This window comes from Portunus trituberculatus, chromosome 49 (assembly GCF_017591435.1).
Source record: "Portunus trituberculatus isolate SZX2019 chromosome 49, ASM1759143v1, whole genome shotgun sequence".
NCBI classification, from domain to species: domain Eukaryota; kingdom Metazoa; phylum Arthropoda; class Malacostraca; order Decapoda; family Portunidae; genus Portunus; species Portunus trituberculatus.
The window spans coordinates 20,504,984-20,512,483 of NC_059303.1; the positions used below are offsets into that span (position 1 = coordinate 20,504,984).

General features: G+C 43.8%; 1 protein-coding gene across 5 annotated transcripts in view; it reads right to left on the reverse strand.

The window, feature by feature from the left end:
* LOC123499252 overlaps positions 1-7,500 on the reverse strand; it is a 65,784-nt gene that overhangs the window by 3,861 nt on the left and 54,423 nt on the right. Inside the window, exon 1 of one of the 5 annotated variants that reach the window (XM_045247045.1) lies at positions 4,760-4,782. The exons of the other annotated variants lie outside the window; for them this stretch is intronic. The gene's annotated coding sequence lies outside the window, so the exon portion shown is untranslated. Of the gene's footprint in view, positions 1-4,759; positions 4,783-7,500 lie in introns of those variants that run through there. 5 annotated transcript variants of the gene reach the window in all.

Sequence of the window (7,500 nt, forward strand, 5' to 3'; positions counted from 1 at the left end):
CTCTCTCACTGCAACTACTTTCAAAGGCCACACAGACGATTAGCCAGGTTCCTATGAGTGTTTCTCTCGTCAATAACACTTATCTCTCGTTAATCTCTTACTAGAACCATTAAAAAACACTCTTGGAATCCAGTATCACTTTAACTATGGATTTTTAAGGTTCTTAGCGTTTCTCCTGTCATTAATGCATAAATCTCGTTAATCTGTTATTAAGACCGTAAGAAAAACACTATCAAATGCCAGTATCACTTCAATTACAGGTTTTAAAAGTGTCATTTCACCTACAGGCTTTTGAGGGTTCCTAAGAGTGTTTCTCCTGTCAGTAACACAGAAATCACGTTAATCTGTTACTAAAACTGTCAAAGCAACCCTAAAAGTGAGTGTCATTTCAACTACAGTTTTAAAAGAGTATCACTTCACTAGAGATTTTCGAGTGTTTCTCCTGTCAGTAACACAGAAATCACGTTAATCTGTTACTAAAACTGTCAAAACAACCTTTAAAGCTAATGTCATTTCAACTACAGTTTTTAAAAGAGAGTGTCACTTCACCTACAGGTTTTCGAGGGTTCCTAAGAGTGTTTCTCCTGTCAATAACATATAAATCACGTTAATCTTTTACTAAAACTGTCAAAACAACCTTAAAAGCTAGTGTCATTTCAACTACTGGTTATTTGAAGGCAATCAAAGGGTGGACAGACGTGATTCAGAATATGGTCGCAAGATAAGTGGCGGAGAGTCCAGGAAGCGGCAGTAACGGGGTGCTCTGCTTCCTGCGCACTTCCTGCTCCCCGCGGCGCCCCGAGTGACTTCCCCGTGACGCAACCAAGGCCCTCACGAGTGTTGCCTCCCTAGGGCGCCTCTCAGCAACTCCAAGGGGGAAGTGACGCCAGGGTGTAATTCATGTATATATAAAAGAATTGTGTGTGTGTGTGTGTGTGTGTGTGTGTGTGTGTGTGTGTGTGTGTGTGTGTGTGTGTGTGTTAGATTGGTCACGTTTTCTTAGTACTGGAGGAAATGCTATGTTTTGTGACTGTTTTTCTTTCTTTTTTCTTTTCTTTTCTATATACATTTTGTTGTGTTCAGTTTGTTGTCTGTGAAGGATCTAGTTATTCATCCATCTATCTATCTTTTTATTTCAAGCAATGTAATTTATAACTTTCGATAGTTCTTTTTCTTTCAACATGTGATTCTTGACTTTCATTTTACATTCTCAGTAACGTGATTCTTACTACAATGTATTACAGACGATCATTATAATTCTGAAAATGACCCGTATATTCCTGTTATCATTCGAGCACACACACACACACACACACACACACACACACACACACACACACACACACACACACACACACACACACACCCGTCTTATGAACCACAAACTGTCCTGCGTAATACAGCGACAATATATTCAGTGTACATGACATGAACATTACAAAACAGCAGTGGTCCGTTGAAACAATGCATCGTGTTTTTCAAGGCCAGCGCAGCCCAGAGGAATGTGTGGGCGTGGCACTAGCACCAGCAGCACCAGCAGTAGCAACAGTAACAACAAGAATAATAACGACGATAAGAGATAACTACAACAAGAACGACTACAATAACAACAACGACAACTGCATATCATTTTAACAATAAGAGGAATAAAGATCAACACCACCACCACCACCACCACCACCACCACCACCCAAAACAACAACATACTATCATCACTCTCTTCTATAATACGTACAATCAAAACAAATTAGCACCACGGAACGAAAGATAGAAAGAAACAAACAAACACCAACGCCACCGCCACCGCCACCACCACCACCACCACCACCACCACCACAATATTCCCAGAAACTTTGAAGCTCTGAAGCCAAAACTGAACTTCAAAGACCCAAAACCTGCTTCACACTGCTGCTGGCTACCACTGACTGCCCTCTCACCCCACTCACCCCTCTCTCCCCGGCACGTTTTCTTCTTCCCCTCACTCTCCCTCACGTCATCCACGCCTCTCACTGCCCTAGACACCTCTCACCTCGCCTCTCCCTCTCCCTTCACCCGCCAATCTAGTCTGAACACGTTACATCAAAGGAAACACTAAAAAAAAAAAAAAAAAAATAAGAAAAAACTGAAAAATGCATGTGAGAAAGGAATTTGTTGTTTTTTTCTATTTGTGTGTGTGTGTGTGTGTGTGTGTGTGTGTGTGTGTGTGTGTGTGTGTGTGTGTGTGTGTGTGTGTGTGTGTGTGTGTGTGTGTGTGTGTGTGTGTGTGTGTGTCGGCAGTCAATTGTCTCTCGCCTGACTGGTAATAATGATTCATGAGAGGGTGGGAATGTATGTTATTGCATGATAAGCCTGTATGCATGATAACCATCTCTCTCTCTCTCTCTCTCTCTCTCTCTCTCTCTCTCTCTCTCCAGAATATAATGATTGTTTTTGTTTCTAGCGTGTTTCCTTGTTCTGTTTATTTCTTTCTTGAAACTCATGCAGCATTGATTCTCTCTCTCTCTCTCTCTCTCTCTCTCTCTCTCTCTCTCTCATCCTTTCTTCCTTCTTTCCTTCCTGATATGTCTCTTTCCTTAATCACTTAATCTCTTCCTTCTTATCTTCCTTCTTTCATCTTCCCTCAATTCCTTTCATCCTCATCCTTCTTTTATTTTACCATCTTTCCCTCTCTTCCTCCCTTCTCTCCATTATTTCCTACTTTCCTTTCAAACCTTCTTTCCTTTTACCTTCCCTATCACTCATTCCCTTACTCCCTCCTTTCCTTCCTTCATCCCTCCCTTACCTTCACCATTTCCTTATTTTCCTTTTACCTTTCCTATCATTGCCTGTCATTTTCCTCATTTCCTTCATTCCTCCCTCCCTCCCTTCCTTCATTGCTCCCTCAGCATTAGTCACCTTCAAACACTGCACACGGTCCCCCCATCAATTCCCTACTTGAAGGCTCCTCCAGTCAAGGTAATACTATACAACTCAATCTATTTTTCCTTCCTTGAGTGACAGTAAGCGTGAGAACAGGCTTTGCTTTCTGTTGTTTCCCTTGGTTTTTCTCTCTTTTATTGGTTTACTCAACTGATTTATTTGTTTATTGCATTATCTTATTTTTAGGTAGCAAATTGTGGGTTTATAGTGAAGGGGATTTCTCTCTCTCTCTCTCTCTCTCTCTCAAAATAGGATGGGATGGGATTGTTTTTATTTCTTAATTCTTTCTCTTTTTCCTTTTTAGGCAATAAGTTTCTGGCATTTAGTTTAATTTTAAGATTCTTGTTCCAACTTTTCTCTTTCATTTTTCAAACAATTATTTTTGGGAGTTCACGTAGATTGGGATTATATCTTTTTCATTTATCGATCTGTTCATTTATTCATTTTTCTTTTCATTTAATAAGTTTTCGAGGTTCACTAAATTTATGCTAACTTTTCTTTTTGTCTCCATCTACTTTTTTTTTCTCTTTTTTTTCAGAAGGAACATGTGAAAAATCATTTATGTTTATTCATCTATCAATTTGTTTATCTCTTTTGAGGTGACAAGTTTTCAAGGTTCACTAAATTCATGATACATTTCTTTCTCCTCTATTTATCTACTTTTCTCTCTTTTTTTCTTCTGAAGCAACAGGTTTTCTAGATTTACTCAGTTGGCGAATATAATTAACTTCCTTTTCTACCTTGATACAATTATCTCTTATCTTTTTTGTTCTGTACTTCTTCCCCCCCTCCCCCGCTCTCTCCCTCTTTCTTTCTCAATGTCCACTTTCAGGAACCGGTTCTCTGCGGACTTTCGTTGACCACCCGTTTAAAAATACACTCAAGTTTCACCTTCACTTTCATTTCTTATCAGAAATTTTACGAGACACACACACATACACATAAAAAAAAGAAGAAACATAATGATCTAAATTCCATCACCTGTTTCTCTACGATAGATACACGTGTCACCGATAACCAAACACCGCTACACACGTACACGCACACGCACACACGCACACGCCACGTCCATCGGACCGCCACCAAGCCACGACTGTTGACTCCAATCTTGTTCTGGCGAGTCTTGCGTCAATCACTCCCCTCCACTCCCTCCCCCCTCTCTTACGCACTCACTCGCTTTTTTATCACTCTTCCTCTTATGGGCGCCTTTACAACATCATCGTATGGTTTTAGATACTTTATGTAACCACTCGATGGGTTTGTGTGATTTCGTGCTTCGCATTTGTCGAGCTGGGTTGTCTCTGAGGCTCGTGTGGATTTAAAGGAGTGTTGTTTTGTTAAGAGGTAGGTGTCAATGGGCAGGTGTCATCGGGCAGGTGTGATGGGGAGGTGTCAGTAACAGGTGTCGGTGCAGGTGACAAAGGCAGCGAGGCGTGACACTTTCTCTCGCCGTGGTAAAGGTGAGTGATTGAGTGAGTAAGTCATTTTCACATCACCGCCACACGCTGCCCGCCACTATATCAACTTCTTTTGTGGCGCCCAGGCCCAAGGGGGAGGAACTGCTTCCCACATTCCTTCCACCTTCACCAGCTGACCTGCTTCGCGGCACCCTACACACACGCACAGACATACAGACAGACACACATAAGGCAGCCTCGTCCTCCCCACACACCCCAGCGGCTCCATCCCAGTGCCGCTCCTCGCAACGTTCACTTTCCTGGTCACTCAAGGCGATATGCTTCAGCCTTCCGACACACTTCCTGCCTTTCCGCCATTTGTCAAGTTGCCACATACTCCAGCACCCCAGTGTCACTGCAGCACAACACACTCACACACTCACGTGCACACACGCACGCTGGTCGCCGCGCACCACGGGGCTGCGGCTCCCAAGGCGGCGCGAGAAAGACTGCATGTTTGGCTGAGGTTTCTTCTCCGGCAGGATGTCCGTGCCTGGCCAGTCGTGTTGCCCGGTTGGCTGGAGGCCTTGAGGCAGTCACCGCAAGACCGCCACACACACACACACACACACACACACACACACACACACACACACACACACACACACAGCTACAACACCACTGTCATGTCACAAATGGTAACACCTGCGACCACTGCCTCCGCGCCCCCGCCTCCTCGGCCTTGAGGGAACATGGGACGCGAGAGCAGCCACAAACACGCGAAGGTTCTGCCTCTGACTGACAGCTTCTTGACACGTGCCGGGCAGAGAGACAGAGTTCAGACAGTCTTCACTCGTCACAGGAGAGAAGGTGATGATGACATAGCCTTTACTTCGCCTTTACTTCTCGGTAGCCAGGAAATGCCCAGATAAATGAAGGAAAAAGCATGCCGGCCACGCACCTGAGGTATGCCCGCGGCGCCACACCGCTGCTGCTTTTGTCTGTCCTAACTCTGCCCCGGGACAAAGGCAGCTCAAGTATACAAGTAAGATTCCATTGCTGGGACGCACGAGGCCTTATCGCAGCCACACCAGATACTGTCTCATCCTTACTAAACCCAACCTGATTGTTACCTGGGCACAGACAAGGTCATTAGTGAACTCCTCTACCGCGCCACCTGACTCATACCTCTCCCCATCCCCATCTCCACTCTCTCCACCTCCTCCTCCTCCTCCTCTTGCTCTCCCACTCCTCCATTCAGTTTCCGCCTCACTGCCCATTCCCACACACACCCTCCCCATTTCCCTCACCTCTCCTCCCGTCCTCCCATCCTCCCCTCAGCTCTCGTGGTTGTTTTTAAGAGTCGTCACGTGGGAAACCAGGTCATGATGAGATTATTTAAAAAGGAAACCTTACTTTTATTATTATTATTATTATTATTATTATTATTATTATTATTATTATTATCACTACTACTACTACTACTATTTCAGCGATAACCGGTAGATATGTTTGTATTTGTTTGTTTACTTATCATTATCTCTCTCTCTCTCTCTCTCTCTCTCTCTCTCTCTCTCTCTCTCTCTCTCAACAAGTAAACCGAAATAGTAGCAGAAGAGAGAATACCAACCAAAACAACATCAACTAGAACAAGAACAACAACAAAAACATCCATTACTCTCTCTCTCTCTCTCTCTCTCTCCTATCTTCTTCAGAGGCAGAGGCGCCGTCGTAAAGGTGAAAATAGCGCTAATTAACACGGAAACCGCCTCTCTAACTTAACCTCTAAGAGCCACAAAGGAACACAAAGGAAAAACAAACATGAGGTGGAAGAGGAGAAGAAGGAGGATAAAAAAGAAAAAAGAAGACAATGACGATGACGAAAAAAATAACAAAATGGAGGAGGAGGAGGAGGAGGAGGAGGAGGAGGAGGAGGAGGAGGAGGAGGAGGAAGAGGAGAGCCTGGTTTTATTGTATGAGGACAGTTTCTTTTTAAGATTGCGACTCCTCCTCCTCCTCCTCTTCCATTTCCTCCACCATAGACAATAAAGACGTTACCACCTTCAGTTCACCTTCCCATTCCACTTCCACTTCCTCCTCCTCTATCCTCTTCTTTCAATTCTCATGTTCACGACATCTCTTCTACCTCCTCCTCCTCCTCCTCCTCCTCCTCATCATCATCATCATCATCATCATCATTTTCATCATCACCATATTTTGTTATTCTTGTAAAGGTTTTCGTGTGTTACGTAAGACTGTGTGTGTGTGTGTGTGTGTGTGTGTGTGTGTGTGTGTGTGTGTGTGTGTGTGTGTGTGTGTGTGGAGATTCCTGCCTTGAGGAACAACAATACTTGCAACACGAGCAGAATAACACACAAATGGAAAGTGATGGAGTCATGAATCCCTCCCTGCAAGCACATACACACACACACACACACACACACACACACACACACACACACACACACACACACACACACACACACTAATAAACACCCCCAAAAACATACATCCATACCCTCACTCACTAAACTATTTATTTTCAACGTTGGGTGCAAAACTTCATTAGCTCAATTAACTATTACATTTAGGCGGGCCGTCAGCAGCGCGGCGCCCTGCACATGACATCGCTGTATGCTTATAATTACTAATATTTGCGCAGGAGGGGGAGGGGACAAAGGAGACAAAGGGAGGGGAGGGGGCGGAAGGGGAGGGGAAAGCAGATGAGATGGGAAACTGCGAATGACGGGAGGGAATGAGGGAGATGTAAATGGGGAAACAGAGTGAGAGGAAGAGGTGGCGATGAAGGAAAGGGGGAGGGTGAAAGGATGAAAAAGGAAGAGAAAAGGGAGAGTGAAAGGAAGACATGGTATGGAAGGGAAGAGGAGAAAGAAAAAAGAAGGAAATGGAAGAAGCTGAAGAAAGTGAAGGGAGGAAAGGGAGAAAAGAGATGAGAGAGAGAGTTGAAGGAGAATAATGAAGGAAGAAGAAAGAAGCGAAGAAAAGGGCAGGGAAGGGAAGGGGAAAGGAAGGGCAGGGAAGAAGAGATTGGAGGAAATGAAAGAAAAGAAGAGATAGAAAGGAAGGAAAAGAAATAAAAGGAATGAAAAAATGAAAATAAAAAAAATAAAACGAAGGAAAAGATAAAAGTTAAAGGAAGAAAAATGAAAAAAATACAAAGGAA